Genomic DNA, 13394 nt, shown 5'->3' with positions numbered 1-13394 from the left:
ACTGATTTGAGAAATCTCAACAAAAACTAAAATTACCAACTGTTGGGGAAAAAAAATCTCCCATCAACCTCATCTCCCATTTGAAAAGAGCCTCAATGAAAAAAAGGGAAATGAAATTCCAAAATCAAGTAAAAAAGGACATGCGAAAAGCGGAAATTTCACGATGCATCAATTACAATGAAGCGAAGGTGGCGATATCATTGGAATCCGTATGCTCCAGCGAAGCCGGTAATGCTTTCAGCCTTGAGCCGTGTGTCAAGCGTGACGGACGGACCCTTTTCATTGAATTTTTCACATACGCTGGCAAGGACGAACAGAACACAAAGTCAAAGATTTAATTATTGAGTGGATAGAAAAAATTCCAGGCTTTGAGAGGGGAATGGTAAACAAGTGGAGTAGTCCGTACACCTTAAGTAAGTTACGTCATACGTCGTCACAAGTAATGCAATGTTTTCTTTGCTATTTAGTATTTACATTGCCAGCAAGGACTTAATTTCTACCGAAATAGTGGAGGAGCCCTATGCTGGCGTGTTAAGACCAAAAGTTGCATCTGCACTTTTTTTTCAAAATCGAGTTATTGTCACAAGCGGGCGTTTTTTTTTAACATATTTTATTTCTATGCAATGTTTCAGGGCCGTAAGCAGACTTCTGTTTTGGGAGGGTTTTACCAAACACATTTCTCATGAAATCTGTATGACCAATCGAATTTGATTACATTCATGTGTTCTATTGATTTCTACTACAATGGACAAATTAAATCAATTACTAAAGGTAACGTATCTATTTAATTAAAAACAAATCTGAAGCTTACACTACATAACTTTTTTGTATCCCTATTAACCCTTTCAGGGGCAGTGGTTGCTCTGTGAAACCACTAAATTTATGAATTTTTTTCTCTCTCTTTTTTCCGAATTTTTTGAATCAAAATCGCTTGAGTCCTCTTCTTTTAAGTTCAATGAACGACATTAGATGGCAGAATAACAAAAAAATTTTTTTTTCGTAGGCTCAATTTCTTGTTCAAATCATCAAATTTTTAATTAGCGCTGAAATAGTGAATCATTTTTCTTCTTTTTTCCTCAGGTAATCAATCATATTGTTCGAAAAGATTCAAATTCATTTTTACATGCATAAACATGTTTTTGTCCTTCCCCGGGGGGGGGGGGGTGAATAAATAAAGACACCACTCCCAGTGAAAAAAATTCTGAAAAAAAAATTTTAACTGAAAAATCTATGTCTAGATGATCAAATAAACCCATTTGTGGTGTTTTTTCTTAAGATTTCTCAAAAATTAATGACGCGCCCCTGAAAGGTTTAAGTAATCGAAATCTTTTTAATATAGCTCAAAATAATAGTTACGTGTACTCATATACGCGTATTCGAAATAATATTTCTTAAATTCCCATTTTTACTAATAAAAATATGATGTACTAAAAAAATAAGCTAAATTTATAAGAGTTCGGTCTTTTCAAATTTAAAGAATTTCTATGTCTTTATTTTTGTTTTTACTGTCACGTTTTCAAAATCTGAAGGAAAAGCTACTTTTGTTTTGTGCAAAATGGTGCTCGAAATAGTAATAAATAATAATTGTACTAATAAAAAGTAAAATAGTTATAATATTTTTTTCAGCAAAATAAGTATGATAAAAAGCTTTTTCTGGAATGATTTTTAAAAATTTTAAAATGTGCTGAACCCTAAAAACCCACCCCTTGAATACGGCTCTACAACGTTTTATGGTCATTTGTAAGTGGGAAATAATTAAAAATTTTTTTTTTTGAAAAATCGGAGTTTGAATTAAATATATCTAGGCGTATATCTTTAAAAAGCAGTTTCGCATTTTGAGTTCAGCTGCAGATACCATTGTTTTACTTTACACGGCAGTATACTCTTCACAAATTTTTTTTCGGATAAAGAGCCTGAATTCTTCCTAAAATGTTCAAATTAGCATAAAATTGAAAAGAAGTGCAAGAGCTTAGCTCCCGTCATCTCCTATATAAATTAACCCTTAACCCGTAAACGATCGAAACGTTTTGAATTGTTTTTATTTTTCAATAAGAGTAAGAAATATCATCACATAGAGTAATTCATGTAATTTCCAAATTAACAACCTTCGTTTTGATGACAGCTGCAATGTAAATTAATCAATGTGGTCATTAATTAATTGTTGCCATGTCAAAACTCGAAACTGCCTCTTTGGGCAGCTTTTTTACTGCTTTAATACATCTTTCATGTCTTTTCTTTACATTATTCAATTTTTTTAACAATTGTTTATAGAGGATATTTTTTGAGCGAATCAGTTAAGGAATAACCATACCAACTAAGCAAAACACAATTTATTGCAATAAGGTTCATTGCAGGGCTGGCTCTAGTAGTTCTGCCGCCCTAGGCAATATTGACAAGTGCCGCCCCTTCCCATTGAATAATAATAGTAATATAAAATAATAATATATTAATAAAATAAAAATAATTGTAAAGTGCTTAAAATTAAACTGAGTTTCTAGTTAAATTCCAAACTAAGTTTAGCATATCCAAACACTGGTACACACTTTAAATTATCTTTTTTAACATTAAAGTAGTGCAATTTATGGCACTGAAACAGATATTAATATTTTTAAAAGACTTTTAAGTCACGCAATTTGCCACCTCTGAAATTAAATTGAATTTCTTGTTTAATTCCGAACTATGTTTTGCATATCCAAGCACTGGTACACACTCTAAATTATTATTATTACTTTTAGCATTGAAGCAGTGAATTTTTTGACGCTGAAACAGATATTCATACTTTTAAGAAATATGTTTCAATTTTGAAATTTGCCGCCCCTAAAATTTGCCGCCCTAGGCGGCCGCCTAGGTTGCCTACCCCAAGAACCGGGCCTGGTTCATTGATAAAACATTTTCCCAAGCATACAACACTGGAAAAGGAACCCTATTGGTTCAGAGCAGTAAAAAAAAAAAAAAGAAATTAAATTAATTTGAATTCTGACATTTTGAATTCAAATTATGTATTTCGCAATCATGAGTTGCGACAGGGCCCTACTCATTGGATTTATTGTTTCTAGAAACGACACCTGACCCCCCAAGCTTGCCCCTCCTCCTGGGCGGTTACGTGTGTACAGATGTGTGTGCGTAGACGTGCGTGCAAGTATGTGTAGGCTTGTGTGTGTGCGTAGACCTGTGTGTATGCACGTAGGCGTGTGTGTATGTGTGTGAGCATGTGTGTGTACAGGACATGGACGCCTCTGACCAGGAAAAGTGGATTCCGACGCGCATGCAGAGGCCAGTGGGCGGTAGTGCTGCAGAGGCCCCTGGTCCAAGCTGAAAAAGGAACCATAACGCCAAGGACGGTCAAGTGAGAACAATAAGCAATCATGATTGCTCAAAAAAAAAAAAAAAAAAACTCTATATGTAGATCAAGTTTAGATAGCTGTGAACAGTGTCGTGACCTAATTGATGCTTTAACTGCTAATAAAAGCAAAGCTATAACTTAGTAGCTTTCGCTCCTTACCGAATTAAACGAACATTAATGTTTAGGGACGTTTGCAAACCGGACATTGCAAATTTTTTATTGCCAATTCTTTTCGCATGCCTTAATAGGTTAGTGGTTGCGAACCCCCAAGGCATGGCAATAGCACACTATCTGACGAGCCTTATCCATTCATGTCAATCTCAGAAATGGGCATATAAAATAAGCTCATGATAACACTTGTCAACTGTCCATACATTTATTAGTACTTCATTCTCATTAAAAACAACTTGATTTACCGAGCACAATATTATATAAACTTGTGATTGAGATCAACAATCCAGGTTACGAATAGTAATCGCAATAGTTTCATCGCAAACTATCACGGTTGTTATTAGATATAAAAAATTAATGTTTTTAGTCAGAACCTGACAAATCAATCAATAAAAAAATAATTTTAATACTTATAGATAGAATTAAAACGATTTTTAAAAAATCCAAGCTCAGTTTTCCCACTCAGATGTTTGTGATCAAATAATTTGCCTCATGGGTGTGTATGTAACGTTTTCGAGTCTTTATAAAGTTCGTCCAAATTGATGAAAAGTGTTATGACTGTTATAATGATTATAAAATTGATGAATAATTCAAGTAGCCATTCTTTTTTTTCTTTGTGGAATATGATGGTTTGAAAGGTCGTTTCCGAAGTTTTAAAAGCATTTTTTTTTTCTGAAAGAGCATGCTTAAAAACATAGGACTTGACCATTTTTAAATAATTCGACAAAATTTAATATTTTTCATAATTATTTTAATCGGTGCGCAGATTGAAATTTCTTTTTTACGCTTCTGCACATGACATCACAAGTGATGAAATGCCATTCACTGATGCCATGAACGCACAGCGCAAATTATCATAACCTGGCAACGCGGTTGACAGCAAAGCGCGGCATTTAGCGTGGCAATGGAGTAGCGGACCAAAGTACTTCGCTTGTGACATCATAAAGACTACGCCTTGTTTCAAAAATTGGACATTTAAAAAAATTAAATGAAAAATAACAGTTGGGAAACTAAAAGTTTTTTTCTGGCTCCATGTTATTATTATTATTATTATTATTATTATTATTATTATTATTATTATTATTATTATTATTATTATTATTTTGCTTATTCTATCAATTTCAGTGACTAAAAGTAGTACTTTTGACTGAAGGAAACAACCCTATTTCGTAAGATGTAAATCAAAACTACAATGGCTGGCATTAACTATGAACTGAGAAATATTTTGTGTGAACATTAAACTAAATTATCAATCAAAGTTTGTTAAAACAAATAAGATGTCATTATTATTTTGAAGAGTAAATGAATTTGTAAATGTATATATCACTACGTTATAATATGTCGTAATGAAGAAAAACTATCTATTCGTAGAAGCAAAAGTTGCTGAAAAGTTACGTAATTGGATTGGAGAGAACCTGCTGGAATGAGAAAACGGGAGGAATTAGACAGCTGCATTTATGTGCCAAACTAAAATGTGAAAAACTATTTCAAGTTTATCCAGTAGATGTAGCAGAAAGCGTCTAAAGTTGCTGCATTCATAGGACAAGAGCGAAATAATTATTCGCATTTTATTTCGGTACATAAATACAACTAATTCCAATCCTTCAGCCAGCCCATTCTTCCTGGTTCTCCCCTACAAGCGCTTCGAAGTTATGCACAACCACTTTTTCATTACTTTGTAAGTTTCATAAATACAGATTTCACTTGTTCGCAGCATCAAATTTCCATTTCGAAAGATTTAAGATTTGGCTTTTTACGGATGACCAGAAGTGCTTTTTTTTGTATATTAATGAAGAGGTTCCATGTAGCACCAAAACAATAGTATGAAACTTAATTTTCAAATTTGTGAGATAAAACATCGGTTTTTCTACGTTCAATACACTCATGTAGTTTACAAAATGGCCTTGTAAATTTTTAAGCCATACTAATCACCATTTTTATATTATCAAAGGTGCATTCTTATTAAATTAAGATAATTTTTGAGGTGAAGAAATATCTCCGTAAGAGAAAGAGAGAGGGGGGTAGTATTGTTTTCTGAACGATTTACAAGGGCCCTCGGAGAGTAATGTCAATGTATATACAGTGGCTCCCAAAAGTCTTCGTACACCTATGACTTTCACCGAAATAGGCCCCAAATCATTGGTTAGAATTAATATTTCGAAATAGGTATTTAATTATAAGATATACGATCAATTTTTAACAAAACTGCATGAAAAGTTTTTAAAAATTTTTAAAACTTAATTTTTTTAAAATCAAAAACCGAAAAGTGCCGGAAATTTTATCTCACAAAAGTCTTCGTACACTTCATAAAATGTCTATATATTATTGACTTATCTAACTTTTGATTAAGTTATTATTTAGTAGAATATCATACAGTATTCATAACACCTTTTAAACATCTGGGAATAGATTTCATTCTTTTTCTTTCTTTTTTCAGCGTAATTTCTGAGTACGTGTTAAACCACACATCGAGTATTTCTATTTCTAGCTCTATTTTCGTTTTAAAGCCCTATTTTCGTAATCTAGCCTCCAGATATCTCTAAATACGTTACATTAAGTTACAATCTGGAGATTGAGGGTGTATTTTCTAAATTTTAGGACAATTTTCGAGGAACTAGACGCAAACGTTGAAAACCGTGTGTTTCTTATCGTTATCTTGATAAAAAAACAAAGTTGTTTCCAATAACCAAATTTTCGGCTAAGAGTTCGAAGTTGTTTTTTAAAATATTTAAAGGAACAGCATTATTCATTATTTCATCAAAAAGTTACAAACTACCAAGTCCTGATGCTGATATGCACCCTCACACTAAAACACCTTCACCGTCCTGATTAACTGATGCAACTAAGTTCTTAAGATTAAGTTCCTAATTTTTTCTTCTACTTACAGTTATACAACAATTTAACCAAAAATGTTAAATTAATTTTTATCTGTAAGTAAGACATGATTCTAAACTGTTTTTATCTTATTTATCATTGATTTTGGGACGAAAAGTGTAAGTTTTCTGTTTTTCGCACGACCAAGAACATTTCTGCGGGAAGAGGTCCCATTTAATCCAGCTAATCAAAGAACTTGGCGAACAATTTTAGGTGAAAATTAAATGTAAAATGTTTCATTTAACTCTGCAGAAACTTTTACAGTACTGAAATGTGTATTTTTCATAAATATTTTAACTTTAAATCTACGATCACGTTTTGTCAACTTTGCCGGTTGACTTTTTCTTACCTTGTTTTCGGTCCGATTAATTTCTTTAAAGCATTTTATCAAGAACTTTACTATACAAACAAATAAATTAACTAATTTAGAGATATTTCAAACCAATTTACCACTACTGTGGGAAAAAAATTCAAATTTTGAATGGCGTTTGCTGTTTTTTACGAATACCAGCCATTTTACAGTAATAAGCAATATATTATAGAATAAATAAACCAAATATTAAAGCCAAATGACTTATAAGGGTCAGCACAATGCAAAAATATTAATAAAACGGCATATAATAATTTTAATCATGAATTTATTCGAAAATGTTTAAGTGTACGATGACTTTTGTGGCGTGTTATTCCTCTGTCTCTTCGTTTTCTGACCCATTTCAAAAAGAAGATCCGTCAATATTTTGAAAAAAACCAATGGGTTATATTTAGAATGGCATAGGAATGATGCGAAAAAATATTGGACTTTATATTCAAATTCAGTTTTGAGTTATTTTGGTTTTACTAAAAAATTTCAAAGTGTACGAACACTTTTGGGAGCCACTGTATATATTTGCCATGGAGAATGAAACCCTTTTTACCTTAAAACAAAGAACTACAACAGGAACGGTTTTTTATTGTTAGTAAAAGTGTCAAAAATGAGCGAATTTTAAGTTTAACCTACAGTTTTTTATTGCTTAGCTTTCTGCATACGGATACTTTTCATAAAATTACGCAAGGAAGAAAATCACAACTGTTTTTGATATTTTGCGTCACACAAAAAAGAGATTTTACGCAGCGGAACTTGCATATATTTTCGTGGAATTAAGTTTCTTAAATTTCGTAAATGCTAACTTAATTCATTAAGACTCACAAAAGTTTCTTTGTTAAACATTTTCAACTTCAATATTTCTGTACAGATTTTTTTTACAAACCAGAAAAAAGAATTTGAAGCAGTAGCAAAATTCATCCTAAAAGTCAGCAATTAAAAGATTGAACAGAAATGAATCAAGTAGATGCAAACAAATTCATAAAAAAGGGGGGAAACGTAGCTATTGGTCAATAGCTTCTGACGCACGTAATGGGTTTTCCCACAACAACACGAAAAACATCGAAAATTCCTCATCTTTACCGATTTTTCATGCACGCACTACATTCACGAATATTACAAGCGTAACTGAATCACTATTAAAGCACATTGAAGAACGTTTATATGTTCAGATCAAGACAAAAAAAAAAAAAAAAACTTTCACATCTTGAATTTAAATTATGTCTTTCGCAATCACGAGTGTGTGTGTGTGTGTGTGTGTGTGTGTGTGTGTAGGCGTGTGTGTTTGTGTGGGGTTCGGGTATGTTTCTTTGTGTGCGGGGGGTATGTGTATGTGTGTAGGCATGTGTGTTTGTGTGGGTGTGACTGGGTACTTGTGTGTATGCGTATATGTGTGTATGTATATGCGTAGGTGCCTGTATGTATACGTGTGTGTGTATGTGTGTGTGTAGGTATATGTGTAAGTGTAGGCAAGTAAGTGACGCAACCTGGAAACGGTTTTCGCTGAAGGAGCAGCATCGTGAGACCGGCGGTGGTGCTGCAGAGAGCGGGGGGAAAATAAAATCATAGGAATTCAATAAACTGACAAGTGAAAACAAAAAACAATCGTGATTGCTCAAAAAATAAATAAAATAAAATAAAATAAAATAAATAAATAAATTAAAAAAAATAATTTGAATTTTGACGTTCTGAATTCAAATTAGGTTTTTCGCAATCACGAGTGTGTGTTTTTATGTCGGCGTGTGTGTTTGTGTCCAGGCATGAGTGTGTGGGTATGTGTGTGTGTGTGTCTGTGTATGTATGCGTGTGTTTGTGTCTGTGTGCATACATGAGTGTGTGTGTATATGCGTGTGTGGTGGTGTGTGTGTATGTGTGAGTGTATGTGTAGCACATGGACGCAACCTGGAGACCGTTTTAGCTAGAGCAGCAGCATCGGGAGGGGCCGATCGATGGTGGTGCTGCAGAGGGAGGCCGGGGGAAAATAAAATTATAGGACATAAAAACAGTCAAATGAGGACAATAAGCAATGTGGTTGCTTAAAAATTAACATTCGAAAAAAAAAGTTTTATTTTTATTTCTTTCGGTGCCCTCCCCCCCTCCAAAAAAAAAAAAAAATCTAACGCGAGATTCACACATAATTGCAAAACAATAAAAACAACATCCCCTCCTCCTCCATGAAAACTCCGAAATGACAGGTTTTTGAAAAAGAAAGCAAACTTTTTGTCAGGAGTTTGTGCAAGAGGGACGTCTTTGCTGCTACATTATCTTGTTATGATAGCGGTTATGCGATGGTAACTCAACACCAAAAACTTTCCTTTAACAATGAGCTCCCAAAGAACTTAATACACTCCAAAATCGGGAGCTTTGTTATGAGAGCCTAACTCTTCACCAAGTTTAGAAGTTGAATGAATCGTCAATTAATCAATATTCTGAAATTTCTTGTTGTTTTTTCTTCTCTCTTTGGATTTGTATTTAATGTTTTTTAAAAAATATTTTGGATGGGGTGTGTCTTCTCTCCATTGCTTCCCCTCCTCTTGATACGCCCATGGTTCAATTCACTTTCTTTTTCAAAATCTTTACTAATAATAAAGCTGAAAGTCTGCCTGGATATCTGGATCTCTGTCTGTCTGGATGTCCGTGACGAGCATAGCGCCTAGACCGTTCGGCCGTCATGAAATTTGGCACAAAGTTTGTAGCATGGGGTGCACCTCGAAGCGATTTTTGGAAAATTCGTTTTTGATCTTTTTCTATTCCAATTTTAGGAAAATTTTACCGAGCAAGTTATCCCAACGTGGAAGAGTAAATTACGAAATCATCATAACGTGGAACCGTAACATTGGCGAGCAAATGAACATAGCAAATTGGCGAGAAATTCGTCATCCATTATTTGTAAACATACAGGTGAACCAAATGACCTTTTAATTTTCAACTACGGGCAAAGCCGTGCGAGTACCACTAGTTATATAATATCACACGAGCATTTGTTCAAACGAGACTTATGTCATAAAAACAGATGTCGTTTTCTCGTGGCGTGACACCTAACATTCAATCATGAATGCGATGAACGAGATAGTGTGAATTAGACATTTAACGCAATCTTATGTGCGCAGTTATTAAATGTGTTTACTTATTAATACCATTTTGCTTTTCCTTCCAAGCGAAGGTATTTTTTATTTCTTCTTTTTTTGGCCTTAAGGATTCTTCGCACATCACAGCTTTCGTCAAAAACAAGGATGTTTTGTGCTCAAATGCGTGAATTCAGTCAGAAAAATTGGATAGGAATTTAAAAAGATATTCATAAGCATTAATTCGTTCCTTAAAATCGAATGCACCTTTGTATTAAGAAAGAAAAGATGCTCACAACTGGTTTCTTGTTAAAAGGCAGTCATTTTACCTAATGCGTTTTCTTAATTTGAATAAATGTTAAGTAACCGGAATAACATATTTTTTTTACATACTGATAATATTTTTTAAACCTTTCATTGCCTTGTAGATGGCGAATTAAGACAGTTTTATAACTCATGAGGTACTTTTTAACTCATAAGTTACAACTTTTATAACTTATCAAAATAATGTCATGACGCTGACGATTCGTCAGGTTAAACTTGCGAATGATATTTTTACTAATGAAAATGTTAAAAAAAAGGAAAAAAAAACAAAAAAGAAAATTAAAAAAAAGAAAGAAAGAAAGAAAAGAAAAAATAAAAAAGGAAAGAAATAGAAAATAAATTAACGGGTCATCAAAGCAAAACCTAAGTATATTCAATTTATAGCATAATGTTTTCAGATTTGCAGTTCAAAACATGAAAATGGAATATTAATACATTGTTTTGAAGCATATATGTTTTAGAATTTCGTAACGTTGTACGCTTTCAACCCCTCAAGCTCCAAACCCTTCTGTTCCTCCTTAAGTCAATCAAAGAGAAGTCTAAAATAAAGTTTAAAAATTGTTTGAACTTTGCAAAATTTCTGGGACAGAACCCCAAACCCCTTGCTCTAAGTTTGCTAAAGATGGCTTTAATTTGCGCTTTTAAGACATCAGTTTAAGATTTTTTTTCCGTGAAGTGCCTTCTTTACCCTTACATTACCAAAGACAGTCCAAACTTCTTCGTTTTTATTATTATTATGATTAATTAGACTTTATTTAAAAAAAAAAAAACATTACTGGGATAATCCGGGAAGCTCCCCTTCATTCCTAAACGTTGACAAAACTCTTCTAAAACGACGTTTTTAAAACTACAATTCCAAAACATACGCCAGAGAACATCAGCAGCCCCCCCCCCTCTCCTAGTCACTCAAGATAGCCTAAAATAATCTTCAAATTCCAATAAAAAAATGCCCCCTCACTTATAAGCCCCACTCGCCGCCTCTGCATTTTAATAACATGGTAGCACGTATTATAAACACAGATAATTTTAAAATGTAAGAATATCTGGCATTATTTTGACCTGGCAGTAATCAATATAATGTAATTAGTCTGATGCGTCGAAAATTAAATGAGAATGCTTTGCCACTCCAAGCGTGGTACTTTTGCTAGTCATTAACAAAATTATCAATGCTATTTTTAAAAAGTTATTTGGAAAAGGAAATATACCATGATGGCTGGCGTCTAAAGCTGCTCCAAGAAGCCGTCGCTCATAGTTCGTAACATGAATCAATGTTAAGAAATGCCACAAATTAAAATCTGAAATTGGGTTGCAATGAATTCATTAGATTCCTAGATTTTAAAAGCTAGAAAGTTCAATGAAATAATTATTGAATTTGACAAAGGACGAAGTGACTAATATATCAACCAATTTACTTCCAGATTCGCTCGTTTAGTTCAATCAACAACAATTAAAAAATTCAGAAAAAAAAATTGAAGCATTCACACCAACAAAGAGATAATATTATAATGTATTGTGCACTATTTTATTTTATTCTACACGTACGTACTATTAGAAGCGTAAAAATACTCCTTTTCTCAAGGCGTGAAAATGACGCCTTGATATTTTTTAGAGGAGTGAAATGCAATTTAGCGGAGTGAAATATAATAAAATAGTAAAGACAATAACAGATAAATTTCATTAAAAAAAAAAAAAACAAAGATATTCTATTAGTTCTAATAACGCACCTTTTTCAAAATGAACAAATTAGAAATTCGGGCTGAAATTTACTGATCGTAAAGAAAGAACTATGTATTTTGTATTAAAATTTTTTCTTAAAATATAATTTTTCATTTTGACAGTAAATTACCTCCAAGAAATAAAAGAAAATAAAAAAAAATCTATTGAGATATTTTTGATTTCATCAGTAAAAATACATTTCATCAAATAAATAAATAGATAAACGAATGAATAAATACTTGATAAATAATAAAACACACTCGAATAAATAAATAAATAAATACGTTTAATATATGAGAAAAAAATTGAGAATGAAGATGAAAATAAGCGAATGAATGAATGTGTGTGTCAGTGATTTAATAAATAAATATATCAGTAAACATTTTTTTTTCTCCCATTCATTTTCCCCGCGTGCACTTCACAAATTGTATGAAACACTTAAAATGAAAAAAATTTCTAATATTAACTGAATAAACTTGGCACCGAATTTCAGTAGATCTCAATTAATATTTTTAATATTAATTGCAAAACCTTTATCGTTTTATGGTAACATAAATTATATTCGGTCAACTACAAAACATTACAATGTGGGTGCGAAATTTGAAAAAAAAAGATTTGAGTTATTATTTTCCTTGACGTTTAAAGCTATTCCCCCCCCCTTTTTTTTTTCTTTTTCTTTCTTTTTTTTTTTGTTGACTAGAATCAACTATTTGTTTAAGAGCAGAGTTAAAATATTTCTGGATAGATGACGCAGCAACCTGCGGAAATATTTTACCATTTCACTTTGCCTATCACCATGTCATTTTATCTCATATCCAAGGGCTCCCCGAACTAAAATTTTTGTAAGGGGGGGGGGGGATTTTCAATTTGTCGAAAAAAACTCCGAATTTCAGCAAAAAGTAAAATATGAGTATAGCATCATTTTTTTTTCTAAATTGTAATTTTGCAATGCTGCCTTCAAAGTTGCCGAATCATCAGACAAAATTTGCCGAATAGGAAAATTTATGGAAAGTCGCAGCAACCTCCTGTCGGGGCTGCCCTGCACACTCCCCTTTAGATGTAATCATAGTCGTTCACTCAATAAAAACATATTAATCGCCTTTTCACAACATCATACCCGCATCAGACTTAACTCGATTTTCAGTCTCTTGGCTAATGAAAGCTTCACGTTTCAAGGCGTTGACTAATACACATATTTTTTCTGTTTTCAATAGCTAATACCGTTTAAATTTAGTTTTTTTTTTCTGCACTTTAACACGTTATCTTCTGTAAAGCAACAACTCTCTAGTGTCGATTATGTTTTATTGTATCATTGTAAAGCTTTTATGCATTGGTTTTGTATACTTTATTACATATATTGATGTTAAATTACCAAAATTTTTGTCAAGAGCAAATCAAAATTGCAATTGCAACAGATAATAATGTGATTTTTTATGTATTTAAATAAAGTTCCTCAGAGACCCACTTGCTTAGATTTATCTGAGCATTTAAAACCGATAAACCGAGCAATTGGTAGGTGCGGGTGGTCTCTGAGGTTGTC

General features: G+C 32.7%; 1 protein-coding gene across 1 annotated transcript in view; it reads left to right on the top strand.

Moving 5' to 3' along the window:
- Positions 1 to 323: 323 nt before the first annotated feature.
- Positions 324 to 13394, top strand: part of LOC129234221 (amiloride-sensitive sodium channel subunit beta-2-like) — an 84098-nt gene continuing 71027 nt past the window's right edge. Inside the window, exon 1 of the mRNA XM_054868153.1 lies at positions 324 to 413. The gene's annotated coding sequence lies outside the window, so the exon portion shown is untranslated. The remainder of the gene's footprint in view (positions 414 to 13394) is intronic.

The sequence above is a fragment of the Uloborus diversus genome, chromosome 1 (assembly GCF_026930045.1).
Source record: "Uloborus diversus isolate 005 chromosome 1, Udiv.v.3.1, whole genome shotgun sequence".
NCBI lineage: Eukaryota > Metazoa > Arthropoda > Arachnida > Araneae > Uloboridae > Uloborus > Uloborus diversus.
The sequence above is the reverse complement of the archived record's forward strand: the minus strand, read 5'-3'. Positions and strand labels throughout refer to the sequence as shown.